A 25,401-nucleotide genomic window follows, 5' to 3' on the forward strand; every position below is an offset into this window, starting at 1 on the left:
TAAAGGCATGAGGCCTAGTTGCTCTTCAACAAGTTTAGCATTTTAAAGGCATGAGGCCTAGTTGCTCTTCAACAAGTTTAGCATTCTAAAGGCATGAGGCCTAGTTGCTCTTGAACTCCTTTAAGCATAGGTATGTCCTAATTCTAAGTCATTTCTCCTTTATGCATTAGGTTCACACAAAACAAAGACAAAACAACCATAAGACAACAATATATTTATATACAATACTGAGCTCAAATGAGCAAAAGGAAAATGGCATAAACCTAAAATATGTGCTCAAGTGAGCAAAATGAAAAGCAATATGAATAAATGAGCAAGAAATAAAGTGCACTAAAGTAAAGGTCAAGAAATTAAATGCTCAAATTAAAGTTAGTAATTAGTATGGTTATGTTAGTTTGTCATAAGACAATGTAGCGCTATGTTAAGCAATCGGTAGTGGACTAATGTAGTAGTCACACCTTTTTGAGGCTGGTCAATAAAACTATAGGCAAATAAACACAAGCTAGAGATCATGACTAGTAAGCCAAGCTCCAAAATCTTGCCATGCCAAAACAAAAGGGGAAAGGCCTTCTATGGACTTTAGGTTTTTTGCTTGACCAAGAAGCAACCTATCTTGGACACAAAACAAATCACTTGATCTTGGATCAAGTTGAGTTTGGTTTGGATCAAAGCAGGTTAAACCTCTCATTTGTCAAGACCAACCATAAGACATTAACTCATTGGCCAAAATAAAAAGAAATGGGATGAAGATGAAATGAAAGAAAAGGGAATTCAAGTATCAAACTCAATTGATCAAATGTGAACCAAATCATCATCAATCAATGCCAAACAAAAGAGAAATGAAGATTATAAGTCAACAAGTCAAACATATATTTTTAGTATTTTTGAATTAAAAATAAATGCAAAAATAAAATAAACAAAATATGGTCAAACCTTAATTTCAATTCAAACTCTGGTCAAACAAACTCTGACAAATTTTCTCAATAATTTTTGGAATCAGAAACTATTTAAAAACAATTAAAACAATGAAAAATAACACAATATGAATTAAAATCTCAAATAAATCTCAAATCAAATAAGAAATTGATGAGACTGTTTTTCATTGACTTATCATCATCCATAGGATTTAGGAAAATATTTTTGGATTTTTAAAATATCAAAAAGTACTTTAAAATGAATTAAAACTATTAAAAAACCATAAAATTCACAAAAAATTCTAAATGAAGTCACAAAAATAATTAAAAATCAAAATATGAAATTAGATTTTTCAAGAATTTTTTTTGGCATTGGTCTCATATTTTTGTGACTTCAAATAAATTATTTATGAATTTTCTAAAATAAAAGGAAGTAACTGAAATTAAAAGAAAATAAGAAAAATAGGAAAATCCAGCGCCATCAGATCATCTCATTAATTGACGTGGCAATGATCATATGGCTCTAAGGCGCAGATACACGATAGACCTAAGTCAAGCGCGCTACACCTTGCATTTAAATGAGTCAACATAAAGAAAGGCCAAAATTAAAATGTTTCAGCATGATCCAATGGCTGGGAGGCTACCACGTGGGGATGGTGGTGGAAACCACTATCTTCTCCTGCGATCCAACAAGATCCGGCCACCACGCGCAGAAAATTAAATGGCAATGAAAATGAAAAATGAAGGTATCAAAATGAAGCTGAGGTGATGTACATCACCCCTGTAACCATGGATCATCCTCACAATTCCTATTTAGAGAGAAACATGAGCATGAAGATTATGGTGCATGAACTGAAATGGCAGGATTTGCAAAACTAAGACCACCACTGGCCTGCCTCATGTGAGAGGACTTCAGAAAACAACACAAACCAAAGAAATTCACATTTTATTGCAAGATCTGAATAAAAAAAGTTTGAGTTTCTACCTCTGAAATGAAGCTTCAAACAACACGAATTCTCCAAGCTCTTGATTTACTTTTGCCTTGGAAGTGTGATGGTGATGCTAGGTTAAGGAATTGAGCTTTGAAGATCAACTAATGATTTTGAAATTCAAGCATGAAAGAGAAATATAAAACTGAAAATTTCTTTAGTGAGGGTTTGGATTTTAATTCAGCAGCAATTCAGATCTCCACTTGGTTCCCATTTGAATGAGAATGCACACTTATTTATAGTTGAAGTGTGATGAGAAGCATGGTTCCCTCGTGTGCATGGAATTTGTATTCCTCTTGCATGGCCCTGTACAGGCGCATGTAAGGCCCAATAATGGGTGCAAATCCTTGCTGATACCATCTGAAAGTGAACTGGACGTGCAATTGGAGTGGAATTAGCTTGCACGTGAAGTTTTAATGTGAAATTCAAAAATGAACCTAAATAGAAAGCTCTTCAAAACTCCCTCATGGAAATTCCAACAAATTAATGTGAGTAATGGTTGGAAATCTCTTGAAATAAGGAACAAAAGTCATGTTGGGAAAAAATTCATTTGGAGTTTGGAAATAAATTAAACCTGGCTGTGAAAGTTTGGGCACAAAACATGTTTAAGTTCCTCTTTGAAAATTTCACCAAAAGCAAGCATCTTCAAGCCCTTATGTTTCAATGATGCAAGCCTCAAATGGAAAAACCTCCAACATAAAAGTTGTAGATATTTTCAAGATGATAAATTTATACTTAAATTTGGCATCATTTTGAGATTTTATGAGAAAGTTATAGGCACTTGAAGTTGCGAATTTTTCAAATTCAATGACTTAGGTCCAAAGTGACATATAATGTTTTGTATTATCACATGTATTTATTTTAGGATTATGAAATTTTGTCAAACATAAAATTTAAATTATACATCTTAACATTTCCAATTCATTTGGTATCACCTCAAAATCATTAAAATTAGGGAAGTTAGGTCATTGGGAAGTTGACCCAAAATTAGGGTTTCAGTCAAAATGACCTATAATGTTTTGAAATGAATGATGACCTTCCAAGTTTCAAATGGATTTTTGATGAACATGAAAGTTGTTCATATGGTTCTTAAAAATATTTTTTATATTAGGTTCATCTTAATTTGACAAACACATCAAAAGTTATATCTCAGTGATCTTCAGTTTAGTCAGATGACCTGACAACTCAACTTCTCAAGGCCAAACTTCAAATCTTGATTAAGGGATGATTGAGGGTCCTTAAATAGGCTCATATATGCATAAAATAATGAATTAAATAACTTCCCTTGGCAAAATTTTATCATAGGTTGAGGTTGCTTCATGAGCAAGGCACAGTCAAAGCAGAGTTGAATTAGGGTTTCCTTGGGAAACAAACCTCAAGCCCTTTGGGTTATCTTGATCAAATTGGCAAGTTGTGGTACTTGGGAGACATATATGATGATTAGGAACTTGGTGGACCATTGTCATGCTTGTTCTCATCCTCATCTAGCCACTTCATTGAGCTTAGGAGCTTCCTAGGAGCATGGGAGCACATGATCACTTGAGCTTCAAAACAAACTGAGTTAGTGACAAATTTTTGTGCTTTTGGTTAGTAATCAAAATAAGAAAAGCAATAATATACAATACAACCATGCATGGTGGTCTCACAAGTCCCAACCCTAGGGGTAAGGAGCCAAACATGCTATGATCCTTAAGGCAATGCAATGAACAATGATATGATGCCATGAGGGATCTTAGGGTCAAAATTAGGGTCTTACAGATTCCCCTATTTAAGGTCATTCTAGTCGGAGATGTGAAGGTTAAAATCTTTGTCTCGACGCGGTAGAATGGGCTTAAATAAAAACAAAGAGATGAATTTTGGTCCCTAAGAGACCTCATGATGCAAATGTATGCATGCAAAATAAAATCTTCATGGTGAATAATTGCCACAAAGGAAAAGAAATTAGGAGAGATTGAAAAAGTCCATAGGAGGAACATACTCACTAGGGAGACAAAGACTCTGGGAAAAATAAGGTAAAAATGCGTGAGCAGGTCACGACTTGAAAACTTGCTGGGAGACACGAAAGGATTCCATGAAAATAAATCGAATGGAAAGACTCGAGCTGACGCAAAGATGCATGTGTTGGGGAATATGCTAATAGAGCCAAACTATCCGTAAAGGACACTTCGAATAAAAAATTCGGACTCAGACAGGGATGTCCACAAAGGACTCAATTGAGGAAGAAATAATGAGATATTACAAGTTACTGGGTAATAAACTCAAAGAGAGACATGTCATCAAAACACCGGTTACTAGGTGAAAGAAAACGACACGCTCAGGGAGAAAGAATATCTAAGACTGGTATAAGGGTGAGAGATATCAATCATTCAAAACCTCTGAGGAGGGCCCATAAGGAACATCTCATCTCAGGAGAATCTAACTCCACGAAGGACAAAAAGTCATAATATGGAGCAAAAGGAAGGACACCAGGGATACCAGTTACTGGGCATATAATAGGTGACTAACCAGGCGTGAACTGGGAACATATCTAAAACACTCATTATCTGAAAGAAGGGCTGAAAAAGCAAACTCGACTTATAGGGTGGATATTCGATTCCACAAGGAAGTACGAATCTTACTCGATTGGGGAAGAAAAAGACTTCGACTGAAGAGCGCATGAGATATATTATCTATTACCGTCATAACGTAGATAACATACTCGCATGAAAGATTATCCACAACTGGTTAGTGGGTTAATGAAGGATAAATCAACCGAAAATAAAGGACATCGGGATATTGGATACTAGGTATAGAATGACGACCAATCAGGAGGAGAAACAATCATTACCAAACAAGGGTAAATGAAAGATGACCTGGCGGGGATGAATTTCTCAATAAGAGCAATTATCCAAGAGATATATCACAGGTTACTGGGTGGTATACTCAAAAATAAAGGAATATCAATACCGGTTACTGGGTAAAGATAACCAACAAATAGGGGATTACATCTACCGGTTACTGGGTAGAAAACCACAGAAATAGAACTTACAACTACCAGTTACTAGGTAGAAGGCCACAAGATCCATTAGGGAAAAGGATGAACAATTACTGGTTACTGAGCAACTGAACAACTGAACGACAGGAAACTGCAAGGGATAACAAGAAAGGAGTCAGTCTAGGAACAAACTAGAAAGACACAATTAAACAAGACTCAACCCAATGAGGATATAACTCAGGGGAGTAATTCCATCCCAATACATAATTGGGGTGGAAGCTGAAACAATAATCATCCACGAGGACTTAACTCAGTGGAGAATAAAGAAGGAAAGATAGACACTTTGTGGCTATGAGGCTGACTCTAGATGGAGAGATCAGACACCAACACCTGCTTGGAGAAGAACAACTTCACCAACAGCATGGGATAACAAGCAAAGATATGTGGCAAAGTATGCAACATTAATATCTGGATGCTATAATAATGAATGTATATGCGTGATTTGTGTATGATTAATGCTGACAAACAGACATATCTAACACAAACAGGTCCAAGAATCAAGAACGCACACCCACACAATATCTCAGCAAGAACAAGTGGCTGAAGATCGATAAGATCCATCGTTGAAGAAACTCTATTGGGGAACTTATCAAGGTAGGATGTACAAACGTGGGGCTCAACGCCGGACAGATACTCATCAATCAAAATACTCCCTTTTAACCGCTGGAGAGACAACACTGCAAAAGGGGAGAAAGGACAAATGGCTCCGCTGGGGAAGGAAGTAACACATCTTCCTCAGCACCTCTCAACACTTTGAAGAAATCTTCAACCACGGAGGGGATACAAATTATCAAACTCGGGCCAGGTAACCCTGCAGGGGATAAATTGTAGGTAACCCTCAAAGGAAACATGTTAGGGATAAACTGAGGAACATATCTTCCACCAACAGCTCTAAACCACTTCCTGCTGAGGAGACAACCTAAAAGCTGATGAAGAGGACATAAACATGCCAGAATATTAACAAATGTATTACCCTTTGGAAATTGTACTATCCTTGGGAGAGCACTGAAGATGTTTTGACTATCCTTTCAGTCATTGTGAATGTTCAATTTGCTTAAAAACAATTTATAAAACTTTATTTGTTTAAAACAATGATATTTATCAATTAAAATGTGCAAACATTTGTTAAACAGAAACAAATAAGGGTGCCAAGAGTTGGATAAAAGCTCAAATTTATTTAATGGAATGGTAGTCTGCAAATGGCGAGACTCCATGGATCTTTACAAATTTGAAATTGGCAATATATATGGAAAATGAGCTACATTGAACATAAGACTGTTTCTCCACCAACTCTGAATCCGCTGTATTTGAAGCTTCAGTTGATGATGACTGAAAGAGAATTCTTTCCAGATGACAGTTGTGGGGCAAAGTCTTGTCAGGATGCAGTTACTTGCCAGATCCCTAATTTTTGCCTAGATTGCCCCAGGGTGAGGTACTCAATCTAGCGGGATATATATATTCATTTTTTCATGTCTGTAATTTTTGCCTGGATCGCCCTTTCAGGTTTTCAATCCACCGAGATGCTCATTTTTTCCTAAGCCGCCCTTTCGGGTTTTCAACTTCTTGACTGCATCTGAATTCACAGGACGAGTGAAATCCTCCCCATCCATAATTGTAAGCAACAAAGCACCGCCTAAAAAGGCTCTCTTGAAAACATATGGACCTTCATAGTTCGGATTTCACTTGCCCCAGGAATCGGGTGCGAAAGAAAAGACTTTCTTGAGCACGAGGTCACCTTTTCGGAACACATGAGGCTTGACCTTCTTATCACAGGCTTTCTTCATCCTTTGCTGATATAACTGACCATGACACATGGTAATTAATCTCTTCTCTTCAATCAAGTTCAAGTGCTCATAACGACTCTGAACCCATTCAGCCTCAGTCGACTTGGCTTCCATCAAGACTCTCATTGATGGGATCTCAACCTCCACGGGGAGCATACCTCTATGTCATACACAAGTGAGAAAAGGGTTGCCCCTGTTGAAGTGCGGATAGATGTACGATAGCCATGCAAAGCAAATGGCAGCATCTCATGCCAATCTTTGTATGTAACAACCATCTTTTGGATAATCTTCTTGATATTCTTGTTAGCAGCTTCAACAACCCCATTCATCTTGGGTCTATAGGGAGAAGAATTATGATGCGCAATCTTGAACTCGATACACAGCTCTTTCATCATCTTATTGTTCAAGTTAGATCCATTATCAGTAATGATCTTGTCTGGCACACCGTATCGGCATATAAGTTGGTTCTTGATAAACTTTACGACCACCTGCCTGGTGACATTTTCATACGATGCCGCATCAACCCACTTGGTGAAGTAATCAATAGCTACGAGAATAAAACTGTGATTGTTCCATGCCTTCGGCTCTATCATGCCAATCATGTCAATTCCCCACATGGAGAAGGGCCATGGTGAGGAAATAACATTCAGAAGTGTCGGGGGAATATGAATCTTATCCGCATAAATCTGACACTTGTGGCATTTCTTCACATATTTGCAGTAGTCAGACTCCATTGTCAGCCAATAGTAGCCTGCTCTCAACATCTTCTTTGCCATGGCATGTCCATTGGAATGAGTACCAAATGAACCCTCATGGACTTCAGTCATCAACAGGTCTACCTCGTGTCTATCCACGCATCTGAGCAGAACCATGTCAAAATTTCTCTTATAAAGCACATCACCATTAAGGTAAAAACTGCTAGATAGCCTCCTCAAAGTTTTCTTATCTTTAACAGATGCCCCGGGCGGGTAAGTCTGACTCTGAAGAAAACACTTGATATCATAATACCATGGCTTATCATCTTTCACTTCTTCCACTCCAAACACACGAGCTGGTCTATCCAAGCGCATCACGGTAATATTGGGGACTTCATTCCAATACATCACCACAATCATTGAAGCAAGCGTAGCAAGACCATCCGCCATCCGATTCTCATCTCGAGGAATATGATGGAAGTCAACCTTAGTAAAGAAAGTTGAAATCCTCCTCGCATAATCTCTATATGAGATGAGGCCAGGATGATTCGTCTCCCATTCACCTTTAATCTGATTAACAACAAGGGACGAATCACCATAAACATCAAGATGTTTGATCCTGATATCAATACATTCTTCCAAACCCATAATATAGGCCTCATACTCCGCCATATTATTCGTGCATTTGAAAGTTAGCCTTGCTGTAAAAGGAAAATGTGTGCCTTGAGGAGTAATAATCATTTCCCTAATACCATTTACATACTGATTAACAGCACCATCGAACACCATACCCCATCGGGAACAAGGCTATGACCCTTCATCGAGTGTAGGTTCATCACAAATTTTCATCTTCAAATATAGAATCTCCTCATCAGGGAAGTCGTACTGCACCGACTGATAATCTTCAATTGGTTGATGTGCCAAATGATCAGCCAAGATACTACCTTTAATAGCTTTTTGAGCTCAATACTCAATATCATACTAAGATAACAACATCTGCCAACGGGAAATCCTCCCAGTTAAAGCAGGCTTCTCAAAGATATACTTGATTGGATCCATTTTGGATATCAACCAAGTCATATGATTCAACATATACTGGCGCAGACGCTTAGCGGCCCAAGCCAAAGCACAACATGTCTTCTCAAGCATTGAGTACCGAGACTCACAATCAGTAAACTTCTTTCTCAAGTAGTATATTGCATATTTTTTCTTCCTTAATTCATCTTGCTGACCCAGGACACAACCCATGGAATCATCAAACACAGTCAAGTACATAATTAATGGTCTCCCTTCAACAGGCAGAGACAGAATCGGAGGCTCAGACAAATATTCTATGATACTGTCAAAAGCTTTCTGGAAATCCTCGGTCCAATCATGACGCTGATCTTTCTTGAGGAGCTTGAATACGGCCGCACATGTGGCAGTCATGTGGGATATAAACCTCAAAATGTAATTCAAGCGGCCAAGAAAACCCCGTATTTGCTTCTCAATCTTGGGCGCACGCATCTCTTGTATTTTTTTGATTTTGTTAGGACCAACTTCAATACCTCTTACACTGACAATAGAGCCCATTAACTTTCCGAAACGGACTCCAAATGTACACTTGTTTGCAATCATATCATCGACATATCCCTCAATCTCCTTGTGCATCATATCATGAAACAAGGTAGTCATAGCTCATTGATACGTGGCTCCGGCGTTCTTCAAACCGAAGGGCATCACTCGATAACAAAATGTTCCCCAAGGTGTGATGAATGTTGTCTTCTCCATATCCTCGGGTGCCATTTTAATCTGATTATATCCGGAAAATCCGTCCATAAATGAAAAGATATTGAATTTAGCTGTATTGCCTACCAAAATATGTGGTAGAGGAAAATCATCTTTTGGACTAGCTTTATTCAAGTCACTGTAATCCATACACATTTGGAATTTTCGATCTTTCTTAGACACAGGCACAATATTGGCCACCCATTGAGGATATGTAGAAGTAACCAGAGACCCCACATCAATTTGCTTCTGAACTTCTTTAATCTTTACTGCCATATCGAGATGAGTTCTTCTAAGCTCCTGCTTCATAGGCATACACTCAGGCTTCAACGGCAAGAAATGTTACACAATATCAGTATCCAGACCAGGCATGTCTTCATATGACCTGGCAAACTCGTCGACATATTCTCGTAGCAACTCAATCAACCCCTTCTTAACAGACTCTTCTAGGAGTTCCCCAATCTTTACTCCACAAATGCAGTCTTCAGACCCCAAGTTGACTGTTTCCAGATTCTTAAGATGTGGTTGAATGATTTTCTGCTCGTACCCAAGCAGACGGGTAATCTCATCAGGCATCTCTTCAACATCATCTTCTTCTGCCTCTAATACAGGGAACTCAAAGTTGGGAGATGGTGTTGGATCATTATGATCAATGGGTTTGATTAACCTGCATAATGATTTTGAGTATAAAAGAGATTTCAGAATTCAAGCAAAGCAAATCATTATGCAGATGAAAAGATTGATTTTATTCTCTTTTTTAGGGTTTTATAATGATCACCAATTTCATGCAAAAAGGAAAAAAGGAAAAATAATTTTGGAAAAACAAACATTTAACATGTGATTATTGAATGAATATCATTGTATTAATCAAATTGTGCCAACAATGTCTTCATTTCTCCTTTTGGCATGGGAGAAGGGTTTTCAAACAAAATGAACACATTAAAGTGACTTATGGATAACTGTTGGAACATCAACATCGACCAAATTATTGTAGATCCCGCCAGGTATGACAAAGTTACCAAGGTCTTCCTCTTTATCATCTTCAACAATGGCAACAACTTCCTGATCTTGAACGATGTGGATAAAACCTCCACTCTGGAACAACCCACGATCATTGGAAACACCAGAAGAATATCCTATGCCAGCTTGGGACTTATTATCTTCCAACTTGATCATTTGCCACAAACTAGTAGTTGCACAAGGCTCAATGGCCAAATTCGCATATTTATAGGAGACAAATGAAGAAAGTCCTTATTTGAAGGCTCGGCAATAGACAAGGCTTGGAACGGAGTCCAAACCTCATCGTTAGCATCAATATAGGGGAAAGAAGATAAGTTACTGACCAAGATAGCCTTTTCTCCCCCTATCACCACCAACATTTTATTCTTTACAAATTTCAATTTTTGGTGTAGGGTGGATGTCACGACGCCTACCTCATGAATCCATGGTCTGCCAAGCAAATAGCTATAAGACGGATGAATGTCCATGACCTGGAAATTGATCTGAAAATCACTAGGTCCAATCTTGATCGGGAGTTCTAATTCACCGATCACAGTTTTGCGTGATCCGTCAAACGTCTTCACAACAACTCCACTCTGGCTCATGGGAGGCCCCTGATACGAAAGTTTAGAAAAAGTGGATTTTGGTAACACATTAAGTGATGATCCTGTGTCCACCAACACATTGGACAAGGCATCATCCTTACAATTCATACATATGTGTAAAGCCAAATTGTGGTGTTTTCCCTCCTCAGGAAGATCAGCATCACAGAAGCTCAAATTGTTGCAAGTGGTTATATTTGGAACAATGCTATCAAACTGCTCTATTGTGACATCGTGGTCCACGTATGCCACGTCCAACACCCTCTACAAAGCTTCGCGGTGTGGCTTGGAATTCAATAACAAAGATAAGATAGATGTCTTTGATGGAGTTTGTAGAAATTGGTCAACAACATTATATTCACTCCTCTTGATGAGCCTCAGCATCTCATCACTATCCTCTTTCATAATGCCAGACTGGCCAACCAGGATAGGAGTGTTATTATTCTTGAGAGCAACAGGGTCAACACCCTTCACAACAGGTACAAAGTTGTTTGAAGAAGAAGTCCCCACGGGACCGGCAGGATTAACAACAGTTTTGTTCATGACATCTTCATGGGATTTCGGCAGCGCTGAGAAAACATGACCACTACGGGTCACACCATTGACGTTTGAAATGCTCACTATGGAAGTTGAGGACAACGACACCTCCTTCCCATCTTCTAGCATCACCGTGTTATATCGGTAGGGAACAGCCTTGTCCGATACATATGGGACAGGGCCCAATGGCTTGATCACAAGAGTTGGTGATACCTTCTTCTTGCTGCCATCATACTTGACGACAACGGGCTCAGGAATTCTAAATACAGGGGAGATAACATCGACTTCGTCCTCATTACGATTCTGAAGTATCTTAATCATCCCTTAATCAATCATCTCTTGGATGTCCTTTCTTACTTGACGGCATCCTCTCTCATTGGTAGTGCACACCTGACACCTATCATGGTCATGCTCGTAGTGATTGTGTTCACACAACAGCTTATGCATTTCGACCAAAGATTGCCTTATGTCATTAACATACAGAACTTTATACTTGCCAGGGCATCCCTGGACCATGTTAACAGCTGTTTTCCCATGCTCAGGCAATGGGTTCTTCTTGACATTGGGACCTACGTCCTCAAAAAACGATATCCCATTTCTCACAAGGTCTTGAACCTTGGTCTTCAATGGGTAACAATTCTCCACGTCATGTCCAGGAGCACTGGAATGATACACGCAATGAAGCTCGGGCTTATACCACCACTAGGGATTGGTTGGTACAACAGGAGGATCTCGTGGAGTTATCAAATTCCTATCTATCAAGGAAGGATAGAGCTCAGCATATGTCATCGGAATCGGGTCAAAAGTTACCCTCTTCCTCTCGTAGTTGCTGGTGCTGGTGTTATTATTGTTGCGAGGCTGGTAAGCCTGATGTTGTTGACGATGTTGTTATTGTTATTGGTGAACTTCCCTGAAAGTAGGTGCTATATGAGCCACCTGGTGTTGGTTGACGGTTGGACGCACATCCTTCCTCCTCACAGAGGGCCTTCTTTTAATATGGGAGGACATATTATGAGTCTCTCCCTCTTTCTTCCTCGCAAAGCCTCCATACTTCTTTGCTGAGGAGCTGTTATCTCTGGATAACCGTCCTTCACGGACCCCTTCTTCCAATCGCATCCCCATATTCACCATTTCGTTAAAGTCTTAGGGAGTACTGAAAATCATTCTTTCATAATAGATAGAGCTCAAAGTCTTCAAGAAGATCTTTGTCATCTTTTTCTCTTCCAGGGGTGGCACTATCTGAGCTGCCAATTCTCGCCATCTTTGGCGTACTCCTTGAAGGTCTCTTTATCCTTCTGCGACATTGCCCTAAATTAGTCCCTGTCTGGAGCCATATCCACATTATATTTATATTGCTTAACAAAGGCCTCGCCTAAATCGTTGAAAGTATGGATGCTTGCACTCTCTAGCCTCATATACCACCGGAGCGCAACACCTGTCAGGTTATCCTGACAGTAGTGGATCAGCAGTTGGTCGTTATCGGTTTGTGTTGACATCTTGCGAGCATACATCACAGGATGGCTGAGCGGGCATGTATTTCCCTTATATTTCTCAAAGTTAGGTACTTTGAATTTAATAGGGATCTTCACGTTAGGCACTAGGCACAACTCAGCAACACTTTTCCCAAAGAGGTCCTTACCCCTCAAAGTCTTCAGTTTCTTGCGCAACTCAAGGGGAAGGGTGTGCACCACGGGAGGTGGCACAGACAGGACCCGGCTAGATGCCGACAAAGAAGCAAGAGTAGGAGTAAAACCCTCTAGTACAAAATTAGCAGGAATTCCCCAAGGGAATCCGGCTGGCATAGACGGAGCGAAGTGGGATGTTGAAGCAGGCACAGTAGAAGTCGTTATCTCAGATGTAACAGTCCTCGCGGGAGGAGTCGCTGGAGTTGGTGAAGCTTGGCTATGTGCGGCCAGAACTGACTCCATCATGGCAGTCAGCCTAGCAATCTCTTCTTTCAACTCCCTGTTCTCTTGCTCTAAATGCTCCATTATCTTCGGATGATTCGCTCTAGTATTGTACTGGTGCATCAGGTTGTCTTCAAAATAAATGAAGAGCAAAGAATTAGACCACTGATCAAGAGCTCAGAACAAAACCTGCTTATGCATATGATGCATGCAATGTTTGTGCATATGGTTTATTTTTAATCAGAAGAACTTTATATAGATATATTTGTAAATATTTTGAAAAATATTGAACTTTTAAGACAGATACAGAATACTCATAGTAATAATATTTGGGCACTTTTTACACCAATAAGGTAGTACAGTTTTGGTAACCAAATACAATACAAGAGAAAAGCATAATGGACATCCTATGGAGCCCTATAAACAATCATCCAAAGCCTTCGAGATCGGAAGATAGGTTGCACGAAGCCTCTTCACCTCTCTCCCATAAGCTGCTCCTATATCGGCCTTCTCCTTAGCAAGTTGATCATACTTCCTCTTCCAAAACCTAAATGAGTGAGGAAGAAGAGAAGTAACCATATCATCAGGCTCATCGATAAACTGATGCTCTAGAAATTCTGTCACTGCATCCTTATCTTTGAGTTGCTGAAGAAGTTCCTTTCGCTTACGAACCCATGCACGCGACCGGACCATCTTACCCTTCAAGTTCTGGGGATCTTTACCCTCTTGAAAGAACAAGCCTTCCAACAAAACGTTGTTAGGTTTATTCTTTAAGAGGAACCCAAGCTAACGGCGAGCCAAAACAGGGTTGTAGTTAATTCCACCAGAAGTACCAAGAAGAGGCACATTGGATTACTCATCGCAAGAGTCAATAATCTGAATGCCATCGTAAACACGGTTATACCAAGAAATATCATCATTAGTGAGAGATATAAGTCTCGCAGACTACCGTAGACATCCCTTGTTCTCTTTGAAGGCAAGCGTCTGAGAACCACCACCTTTTGCATTCCTCATATGCAAAGAGGAATAAGTGTCACCCAACAGAGTAGGAACGGGATTAAGAGAATAGAAAATACTAATAGCATTCACATCCACAAAATTGTCGATGTTGGGAAATAACATTAGCCCATAGATGAGTAGTACAAATATGGCTTCAAAAGCGTCCTCACTCATGGCCTTCCCAAACAGAGTAGCCTGGGCCATCAAAAAATCAGATGGGAGACCTTGAATTCCACCTTTGGTAGTCATATTGGCAACAATGTCGAATACATCCACATGAAGCATGTCAACAATCTCTTGAGAAGATGGAATCTTCTCCAAGCCATTTAACGGCAAATGGTAAAGAATGGGTATACCCACATGATAGGCATACTCCTCAAGTGTAGGCATGAGTTGGAAATCCGGAAAAGTGAAGCACCGATATAGAGGATCATAGAACTGCACCAACATACTCATCAGACCTTCATCCACCTTAGTAGAAAGAATAGACAGGAGCTTCCCGTGGCGAGCTTTGAACTCCAAGGGCTCTAGTACATAAGATGTCAAACTCCTTAACTCTTTCAAGTCGAATTGTCTGAAACTGTACTTCTTCGTATTCCTTCTTTGCTTATCCATGTCTGAAAATTTTCAAATAGACCTCTTAAGTTTCCTTAAAATTCTTTATTGTTGATGATATGGATGCATATGAATGCATGAATGCATGAATGCATGGATGCAACAATCACACTCAAAGGATCAAGCAAGTCACACGATACAAAGGTCACGGGATGGCTCACGTCATTGTCAATATCAATCATCCAGTTTGGTGGATTATGGTTTACACCTTATTAACACCCAAGTCCCATTAATATTGAGAATGTACGAGAACGGATCAACTGCGAGACAAGGGTTTATTGTAAGTCACGGGCATGGAGTCTCGGTTAAGAACCACCCAATGGGAGTGTACTATGGTTAAACCTGACAAACATGTTCTAAAGAGGTCCCCATATTCATCATCTCATCTTTCAGATATTATCGGATGAAACGACTACTCGTATATCAAATATATTCTCAAGAGAGACTCTTATGAGTGTAGTATTGCGAAACTATCGTATCAAATCTTACACTTGAACGAATTTCGCACTACATCCTAAAATAGGCCAAGATGGGCTAGGTATCTAAGGTCCTTGGCTTCTAAGCTTTATATTGGAAATAGTAATGCCTAAGCACGATTACTCGTGTGACATTATTGATCCCAACAAGACCTCCACCAAGTGAATGGGCTTGCAAGTCAACTTGTTAAGGAATAACTCCACACAAGTCAACAAGAATATGCCATTCTCCTATCATAAGTTCACTCGAATTCGGGTATAGAACTCATCTCACAAGAAACTGTAAGACCCTAATTTTGACCCTAAGATCCCTCATGGCATTATTGCTCATTGCATTTGCCTCAAGGATCATAGCATCTTGGTTCCTTACCCTAGGGTTGGGACTTGTGTGAGCTGGTTTGAAACCACAAAGCATGCTTGAATTGTATATTATTTCTTTTCTTGTTTTGTTTACTAACCAAACGCCCAAAAATATGTCACTAACATCTTTTGTTTTTAAGCATAAGCAGTCATGTGATCCAAGGCTCCTAGGAGGCTCCTATGCACAATGAAATGGCTAGATGAAGATGAAAGCAAGCATGAAAATGGTTCCCAAAAGTCTAAATCATCATATAGGCCACCCAAGTATCTCAATTTTCCAATTTGATCAAGATAAATCAAAGGGCTTGAGGATTGTTTCCCAAGGAAACCCTATTTCATTTGTGCGTTGATTGTGCCTTGCTCATAAAGCAACCTCAACCTATGATCAAATTCAATCAATGGAAGTTCTTGCATTCATTATTTTATGTATATATGAGCCTATGTGAGTGTCCTCAATCATTCATTCATTAAGATTTGAAGTTTGGACTTGAGAAGTTGACCGGTCAAGTCATCTAACTAATCTGAAATCCACTGAGACCTAAATTTTGATATGTTTGTCAAATGAAGATGACCCCAAGATAAAGAATGTTCTTAATAACCATATGAACAATTTTCATGTTCATCACTAATCCATTTGAAACATGTAAGGTCATCATTCATTTCAAAACATTATAGGTCATTTTGACTGAAACCCTAATTTTGGGTCAACTTCCCAAAGACCTAAATCCTTCATTTTGTATGATTTTTATGTGATACCAATTGCATTGGAAAGCTTAAGATGTACAATTCAAATTTTATGTTGGACAAAGTTTCATAATCCTAAAAGAAATACATGTGATAATACAAAACATTATAGGTCACTTTGGACAAAAGCCATTGAATCTTGAAAAAGTCCAACTTTAAGTGCCCATAAAGTTCTTATCAAAAATCCAAATGATGCAAAATTTAATTCTAAATTGATCATCTTGAAAATATGTACAACTTTTATGTTGGAGGTTTTTCCATTTGAGGTTTACATCACCGAAACAGAAGGGCTTGAAGTTGCTCACTTTTGACAAATTTTTCAAAGACATGTTTTGTATATCAAATTTCATGATCAGTTTTCACAAATTTCCAAACTCCAAATGGATTTTTTCCCAACATAGATTTTGTTCCTTATGTCAAGACCTTTCCAACCATTACTCACATGCCTATGTTTGGATTTTCCATATGGGATTTTCGAAGAGGGGAACATTTGTGACCATTTATGCATTTCACATGAAAACTTCATGCACAAGCAAATACCATTCAAAACACACGTCCATTTCAATTTGGTATGTGTTCATCATTCATTTCCATCATCTTTTTGGCCTCACATGCGCCTGTATAGGCCCATGCAAGGAGGACCCAAAGCTTCATGCACACGAGTTTAGCACACTTTGCTTGCAGCTGCATCTATAAATACCATGCTTGCTTCATTCTTTTCTGATCCTTGAATCAACCTGAAGCTCAGCAGATATTGAAACCCAACCACACTAGAGGAATTTTGATTTTACTTTCTCAAATTCAAACTTGAATTTCAACTTCCCTGGTTGATCTTCAGTTTATAATTCCTAAGCCTATCATCCTCATCATCTCCAGATCAAGCTGCAAGCAAGAATTGGAGTGGATCGTGCTAATAAAAGCTGCACTTCAAAGGTTTAGATCTCAACTGTTTTAATCCATATCTCATTGTATAATGTGATTTGCTTGTGTTTGTTTGGTGTTCTGAAGACCTCGTGTGAGAGGCAAGCCAATGATGGCTTTAATTTTATGAATTGATGCATTTCAGATTGAACACCTAGAGTTTCCATCTCAGATTTGTCCTTCCATAGAGATCTTGAGAGAAATCCAAGATTACAGGGGTGATGTACATCACCCTTGCTTTAATTTGGTATAAGGCATGTGTAATTTGGTTGAGGTTGCAAAACCTACAACTGGTGGCCGGTTTCTATTGGCTCACCGGAGAAGACGGTGGTTTCCACCATCGTCCCCACATGGAATCACTCTGAGCCATTAGATAGTGATTAAGTGATCTAATCATGGCCTTTGCATTACTTGACTTTTTAAAATTCAGCGTGTGTTGCACTTGACTTGTGTCCATGATGAGCGCGCGCCTCTGATCCTTTGGGTTGTCCACGTCAATTAATGAAAGTGGATCCAAGCGCTGTGGATTTTTCATATTTTCCAATTTCTGTTTTATTTTTCTTTTATTCCATTTATTTTCAAAAATTCATAATTCTTTTATTTGGAATCACAAAAATATGAGACCAATTGCAAAAAATTTCTTTTAAAGTCTAGTTTCATAATCTGATTTTTAATTATTTTTATGATTCCATTTAATAGTTTTTGTGAATTATTTCATTTTTGATAGTTTTTAATTCATTTTAAATACTTTTTGATATTCAAAAATTCCAAAAATATTTTCTTAACACATATGGATGATGATAAGTCTATGAAAAATATTCTCATCAATTTCTTAATTGATTTGAGATTTATTTGAGATTTTAGTTCATTTGTGTTATTTTTCTTGATTTTTAATTGTTTAAAATTAGTTTATGTTTTCAAAAAATGTTGAGAATTTTTTTTCGAACCATGTTTGACCATGTTAGACTTATGATGATTTAATTGGACTAATCCAAGTTGATTTGAATTGAATTTGAAGTTTGACTATATTTTGTTCATTTTATTTTATGTATTATTTTAATTCCAAAAAATATCAAAAATATGTTTGACCTTTCTTGACTTCTAATCTTCATTTCACTTTTGTTTACCATTGGTTGATGTTGATTCCATTCACATTTGACCAATGTATTTTGATTATGTCATTTGAATTCTCATTTTCTATTTATTTCATTTCATCTTCATCTTCTTCTCTTTATTTTTGGCCAATGAGTTAATGATTTGTAGTTAGCCTTGACATATGAGGGGCTTAACCTTCTTTGATCCAAATCAAATTCAACTTGATCAAAGATCAAGTGAATTGCTTTGTGTCCAAGATAGGTTGCTTCTTGGTCAAGCAAAGGACTTAAAATCCATACAAGGCCTTTTTCTTCTTTTCTTTTGGTATGGCAAGTTGTAAGAGCTTGGCTTACTAGTCATGATCTCTAACTTGTGTTTATTTGCCTATAGTTTTATAGACCGACCTAAGATAGGTGTGACTACTACATTAGTCCACTTACGATTGCTTAACATAGCGCTAAATTGCTTTATGGCACACTAACACTAACTACTAATTACTAACTTTTAATTCAAGCATTTAATTCCTGGAATTTACTTTAATGCAATTTAATTTCTTGCTCATTTGTTCATGTTGTCTTTTCCCTTTGCTCATTTGAGCTCATGTTTATGTTTATGGCATTTTCCTTTAGCTCATTTGAGCTTATTATTGTATATAAATATATTGTTGCTTTGTGTTTGTTTTGTAATTGTTTGTGTGAACCCAATGCAAAAAGGAGAAAGGACTTAGAATTAGGACCTTACCTATGCTTAATGGAGGTCAAGATCAACTAGGCCTCATGTCTTTAGAATGCTAAACTTGTTGAAGAGCAACTAGGCCTCATGCCTTTAGAATTCTAAATTTTGAAAGTTGACTTGAAAAGACCCCTAATCTAAACTCGTTCTTTGTCCATTCCTCTTATTGCATTGTGAACTTTTTGATTGTTTGTTCTTGTGTGATAGGGATTCCAAACTTGAGATAGTAAGAAGGACCATTATCATGAATAGCCAAGTTAAGAGAAAGACAAGCCAAATGGAGATCCTAGGAGCTTGAATGTTTAATTGTCTTCATTGCTTGTTGCTTGCTAAGTCCAAAGGAAAGGAACATCTTGAATCATATTTATGATCTCAAGAAAGGAACTCCAAGGGTTTTATCTCTTCTCTCATCTTTGCATGTTTAGGACTAGCCCTTCTCTTCTTCTCTCCACTCTAACCCAAGCCAAACTCATTTGGTGCAAACATTGACATTGTTTTCAAACTAGAAACCTAGGCCATATGCCTTTGATTTTTTCAAACTTTTTTTTCATTAATACTTATGTTGAATGAACCTTAAGTCAACTTTGACTTCATTTTGTGAAAACTTCTAATTTGTAAATATAACTCACTTCAAATTGTTTTTGTGGTTCCAATGACCACCTTTGTTAAAACCTTTTTCATAAACATTAGTGATTAGGTTTGATTTATCATAGTGGTTGATGTAAACCTCACCTTATCCTTAGTGATTGGACTATAAGTCTTCCATACTTATTATAGGGTGGATCCCTCACTAGTATGTTGAAGCTCTCCTCACATGATGGATTGGTTGTTTAGGTTGAGTTTTCTCCCTTGGATAACAAAAGACCTTAAGGCTTTTGACAAATCAATTCACCAATCTTTTGAGATTTTTACCCCGAACTACGAGGTTTTGATCCTACCTTTGTGATGGTACGTAGGCAATGGGTTTATCCATTCAAACAACAAAGTTGTAAATAATTTGTATATTCTTTTCTCATCTCCCCATTCTTGTTTGCACAATTATTTTCACAAATACCAACCTACAATACAACTTTGCAAAAAGGGCTCCCTTATATTACTAAGGATGTTTTGGGTGCTTAAAACCTTTCCATTGGATAACCAACCCCCTAACCCAGATCTCTGACATTTTTATTAGTTTTTGATTCGATAAAACTTCTTGGTTTTTGTTCGCTTTCTAACCTTTCCTTTGGATAAATAGAAGTGTGGTGGCGACTCGAATTGTATGATTTACTTTCGATTTAGTCAATAAATCTAAAGGTAACGAATACCCCGCTACAGAAAAGTGGCGACTCTGCTGGGGAATAACACTTCCTAGTGGGTTTAGCCTACTTTTTGCCTTTATTGTATTGTATGTTTATATTTATTTGGTGACATAATTTTGTGGAAATTTGGGATGACTGTATTGTTTGTAACGTATGAATTGCTTGATATATATCAATTGCTTGTGTGCTTGGTGGTCTCTTGTGAGATGAGTTCTATACCCGAACTCGAGTGCACTCATGATAGGAGAATGACATAGTCTTGGTGACTTGTGTGGAGTTATTCCTTAGCAAGTTGACTTGCAAGCCCATTCACTTGATGGAGGTCTTGTTGGAATCAATAATGTCACATGAGTAGTCGTGGTTAGGCATTACTCTTTCCAATAGGAACCTTAGAAGACAAGGACCTTAGATTACCTAGCCCATCTTGGCCTATTTTAGGACGTAGTGCGAAGGTCATTCAAGTGTAAGATTTGATACGATTGTTACGCGATACTACACTCATAAGAGTCTCTCTTGAGAATATTTTTGGAAAACGAATAGTCGTTTATCCGATAATATCCGAAATATGAGATGATGACTATGCGGACCATTTTAGAACATGATTGTCATGTTTAACCATAGTACACTCCCCTTGGGTGTTGATAAGGTGAAAACCATAATCCACCAAAATGGATGATTGATATTGAGGATGACTTGATCCATCCCATGACCTTTGTGTGGCGTGACTTGCTTGATCCTTGAGTGTGATTGTTGCATCCATGCATTCATGCATTCATTTGTATCCATATCATCAATAATGAGAAAATTTTCAAGGAACTTAAGAGGTCTATTTGCAAATTTTCAGACATGGATAAGCAAAGAAGAAATACGAAGAAGTACAGTTTCAGACAACCCGACTTGAATGAGTTAAGGAGTTTGACATCTTATGTATTAGATCCCTTGGAGTTCAAAGCTCGACATGGGAAGCTTCTATCTATTCTTGCTACTCAGGTGGATCAAGGTCTGATGAGTGTGTTGGTGCAGTTGTATGATCCTCTGTATCGTTGCTTCACTTTTCCAGATTTCCAGCTTTTGCCTACGCTTGAGGAGTATTCTTATCTTGTGGGTATACCTATCCTGGATCAGTTTCCGTTCAGTGGCTTGGAGAGAGTTCCTTCTTCCCAAGAGATTGTTGATTCGCTTCACTTAGATGTATCTGATATTGGTGCTCATATGACTACCAAAGTTGGAATTCAAGGTCTCCCATCTGATTTTCTCATTGCCTATGCTACTTTGTATGGGAAGGCAATGAGTGAGGACCCCTTTGAAGCCATACTTGTACTTCTCATCTATGGGCTAGTGTTATTCCCCAACATCGACAATTTTATGGATGTGAACGTTATTAGGATTTTCTCTACTCTTAATCCCGTTCCGACTCTGTTGGGTGACACTTATTTCTCTCTGTATATGAGGAATGCAAAGGGTGGTGGTACCATTGTGTGTTGTTTGCCTCTGTTGTACAAGTGGTTTATTTCACACTTGCCACAGACGCTCGCCTTCAAGGAGAACAAGGGATGTCTGCGGTGGTCTACGAGACTTATGTCTCTCCCTAATGATGATATCTTTTAGTATCATCATGTGTATGATGGCGTTCAGATTATAGACTCTTGTGGTGAATTCTCTAATGTGCCTCTCCTTGGTACATGTGGTGGGATTAACTACAACCCTACTTTGTCTCGCCGTCAGCTTGGGTTCCCCTTAAAGGATAAACCTAACAACATTTTGTTGAAAGGTATGTTCTTTCAAGAGGGTAAAGATCCCCAGAACTTGAAAGACAGAATGGTTCGCGTAAGATTCATAGGAAGGGAAGGAAAGAGCTTGGTCCGAAGAACTGTATAGCTTTGGAACCTTACAACTCTTGGCTGAGGAGGAGAGCTTCTGAGTACCGCATGCCCTATGACTATCCAAGACCTACCCCTATGGTTATGGTTGGGCCATCAACCCTCCCTAACCAAGGAGTAGAGGAGTTGAGAGATGAAGATCGTTCGCATGCTTGGGTCCGTGAGCGAGAAGAGCTACTTCAGCAACTCATAGATATGGATGTTGTGATAGAATTTCTGGAGCATCAGATTATTGATGAGCCTGACAATATGGTTACTTCTCTTCTTCCTCAGTCTTCCAAGTTTTGGAAGAGGAAGTATGATCGACTCGCCAAGGAGAAGGCAGATATGGAGGCTGCCTATGAGTGAGAGATGAAGAGGCTTCGTGCAGCTCATCTTCCGGTCTCGAGAGCTTTGGAAGATTGTTTCTAGGGTTCTATAGGATGTTTATTTTCCTTCTCTCTTGTATTGTATTTTGGTTACCAAGACTGTACTTCTTTGGTGTAAAATTTTTTCCAAATATTATTGATATGAATATTCCATTATATGTCTAAAAATCAATATTTCCAAAATATTTGTAAATAGATCTCTATAAAGTTCCTCAAGTAAAAATAAAATCATGTGCACAAACATTACACGCATCATATACATAAGCAGGTTTTGTTCAAATCTCCTTGATCAGTGGTCTAACTCTATGTTCTTCATTTATTTTGAAGACAAGCTGACGCATCGGTATAACACCATGGCAAATCAACCAAAGCTGATGGATCATCTTGAATAAGAGAATCGTGAATTGATGGAGGAAGTAGCTAGGCTGACTGCCATGATGGAGTCAGTGTTGGCTGCCCAGAGCCAGTCATCTCCAACACCTGCAACTCCTCCCGAGAGGACGGTCATCTCAGAGATAGCTTCCTCAACTATGCCTGCCGCCACTTCTCATTTCGCTCCTCCAACTATGCCAACCGGGTTTCCCCGGGGGAGGCCCACAAAATTTGTGCTTCAGGGATTGCTCCGACCTTTGCTTCTCTGCCGGCATCTAGCCCAGTCCTTGCTGTGCCACCCGCCGTTGTGCACACGTTACCGAGAGTCAAAGACACCATTTATCATTCTGAGCCATTTGAGGGCCCAAATGTTTATGAGAAAATGGACGCCATGAATGTCCAATTCCTTGAGCTACGCAAGGAACTGAAGACTCTAAGAGGGAAAAACCTCTTCGGTAAATCTGCTGTTGAGTTGTGCCTCGTGCCCAATGTTTAAATCCATATCAAGTTTAAAGTGACTTATTTTGAAAAATATAAGGGAAACACTTGCTCTCTTAGCCATCCTGTGATGTACGCACGCAAGATGTCAACTCAGACAGAGAACGATAAACTCCTTATCCACTATTTCCAAGACAGCCTGTCCGGTGCCGCTCTCAGATGGTACATGAGTCTGGACAGCGCGAACATCCGCTCCTTCAATGATCTTGGCGAAGCTTTCGTCAAGCAATATAAATACAACGTTGATATGGCTCCTGATAGGGACCAACTGAGGGCTATATCCCAGAAAGATAAGGAGACGTTTAAGGAGTACGCCAAGAGGTGGCGTGAATTGGCCGCACAGATCGTGCCACTCCTCGAGGAGAAGGAAATGACCAAGATCTTTTTCAATACCTTGAGGTCATTTTATTATGAGAGGATGATAGCTAGTGCTCCCTCGGACTTCACCGAAATGGTGAACATGGGAATGAGGCTAGAGGAAGGAGTCCGAGAAGGACGTTTGACCAGGGATGAAGGCTCTTCTATAAAGAGATATGGGGGCTTTGCAAAGAAGAAGGAGGGAGAGGTACATGACGTGTCTTCCCATATTAAGAGAAGACCCTCTGTGAAGAGGAAGACGGTTCACCCTGCCAGTAACCAGCACTAGGTGGCTCATATAGCACATGCCTTCGGGGAAGCTCAACATTATCAACATCAATATCAACAACAACAATATCAACAACAGCATCATCCACAACAGCAAGCCTACCATCCTCGAAACAACAACAATACCAGTACTAGCTACGATAGGAAGAGGGTCACTTTTGATCCAATTCCAATAACCTATGCTGAACTCTATCCTTTGTTGATAGACAGAAAGTTAATCACTCCATGTGACCCACCCGTTGTACCGACCAACCCTTAGTGGTGGTACAAAGCCTGAGCTACATTGTGTATATCATTCTGGTGCTCCCGGACATGATGTGGAGAACTGCTATCCCCTGAAGACCAAGGTTCAAGACCTTATGAGAAGTAGGATTTTGTTTTTCGAGGAAGTAGGTCCTAATGTAAAGAAGAACCCATTGCCTGAGCATGGGAAAGTTGTTGTGAACATGGTCCAGGGTTGTCCTAGAAAATATAAAGTCCTGTGTGTTAGTCATATCAGGCAATTCATTGGTCGAGATGCACAGACTGTTATGTGGATACAATCATTATGAGCATGACCATGACAGGTGCCAAGTGTGCACTGTCAATGAGAGAGTGTGCCGCCAAGTTAGGAAGGGCATCTAGGAGATGCTAGATCAGGGTATGATTGAGATACTTCAGAATCGCAATGAAGATGACGTTGATGTAATTTTGCCAGTTTTCAGAATACCAGAACCTATTGTCGTCAAGTATGATGGCAGCAAGAAGAAGGTTTCTCCACCTCTTATAATCAAGCCAATGGGCCCGGTCCCGTACTCTTTAGATAAAGTTGTTCCATACAAGTAAAATGCAGTAATGCTCGAAGATGGGAAGGAAGTGCCTTTTCCCTCCACCTCTGTTGTGAGTATACCTGACGTTAGTGGTGTGACCAATAATGGTCGTGTTTTTTCGGTGCCGCCGAAACCCCATGTAGACGTGTTAAGAAGAACTGATGCTGTTGATAATTCTGCTAGTCCCGTGGGGACTTCTTCTTATCTAAATCAGGCACTTGCTGTGAAGGGTGTTGACCCTACTGTTGTTGTTAAAACTCCTGTCCCTGTTGGCCAGCATGGCATTCTGAAAGAGGACTGTGATGAGATGCTAAGGCTCATCAAAAGGAGCGAGTATAATGTTGTTGATCAACTACTA

The sequence above is a fragment of the Lathyrus oleraceus genome, chromosome 3 (genome assembly GCF_024323335.1).
Source record: "Lathyrus oleraceus cultivar Zhongwan6 chromosome 3, CAAS_Psat_ZW6_1.0, whole genome shotgun sequence".
In the NCBI taxonomy this organism is placed as follows: Eukaryota; Viridiplantae; Streptophyta; class Magnoliopsida; order Fabales; family Fabaceae; genus Lathyrus; species Lathyrus oleraceus.